The sequence below is a fragment of the Kryptolebias marmoratus genome, linkage group LG19 (genome assembly GCF_001649575.2).
Source record: "Kryptolebias marmoratus isolate JLee-2015 linkage group LG19, ASM164957v2, whole genome shotgun sequence".
Classification (NCBI taxonomy): Eukaryota; Metazoa; Chordata; class Actinopteri; order Cyprinodontiformes; family Rivulidae; genus Kryptolebias; species Kryptolebias marmoratus.
This window is the reverse complement of record NC_051448.1, coordinates 21,813,792-21,814,685: the sequence shown is the minus strand read 5'-3', so window position 1 is coordinate 21,814,685 and position 894 is coordinate 21,813,792. Positions and strand designations below refer to the sequence as shown.

The 894-nt window shown below is 44.2% G+C and overlaps 1 non-coding gene across 1 annotated transcript; it reads left to right on the top strand.

Moving 5' to 3' along the window:
- Positions 1-309: 309 nt before the first annotated feature.
- Positions 310-380, top strand: trnag-gcc. Its single transcript has one exon. It is a non-coding gene; the product is annotated as a tRNA-Gly (tRNA).
- Positions 381-894: the final 514 nt, after the last annotated feature.

Below are 894 nucleotides of genomic sequence, written 5' to 3'. Positions count from 1 at the left end.
CTGGGTGGGCTTGAACCAATAACTATTTGGTTAACATCAAATCTGCTCTGTTTGACATGACGAAACTAGTGTGGCCACATGTTTTAGTTCACTTTCTTTAAGAAAATGAATTGCATTCATCAGTGGAACTTCGTGAAAGTATTGTGGTGACCCGAATGAGCCCTTCTGGTACGCAAATTTTTGGCTGATGTCACTTCCTCTGTGTTTTTCAGAATCAATAATAGCATATATGAGGCCAAACAAAGCGTTAAGGGATTTCAATGCTATCACAGCGGCAGCGTGTATGTGCGCTTGCAAGTGCTCAGAGTGGCATTGGTGGTTCATTGGTAGAATTCTCGTTTGCCATACGGGTGACCTGGGTTCGATTCCCAGCCAATGCATTATATGGCCAATGGCATTGTCTCTGGTAGAAGCACCTCAGCAGAGTGGGGTCAAGACAATCCCGACTTGTGCAAATGAGCAGCTTTGAGTGTCTTGTTTGGCTTCCAGAAGCGGCTGACGCAAGCAGACCAACAAATTCTGTTGTTTTGTTGAAGAACAGGGCAAAAGAAGCAAGGAAAGCTCGCTTCCCATCAGGGAATCGAACCCCGATCTCCTGCGTGACAAGCAGGGATACTCTCCACTATACTAAAGAGGACACATCTGATGCGCGAAGCTCCGCCTTTACCTTTCTCATACTTTTTACCAAGCCTGGTTCATTTTAGATGCCTGAATTTAAGAACATCAGGAAAGAATTAGGGAAAGGAACCATTTAGCTCACTAGTACACTACAGTCCTATACTTTTAACGTCTATTAGACACACTTTGAAAGCTCTGTTGTTGGGAAGCTCAAAAAGCCTCACAACACGAAGAACATCACTGTGCAATAGCAACAATCCCCAAGAAAGAAAACCC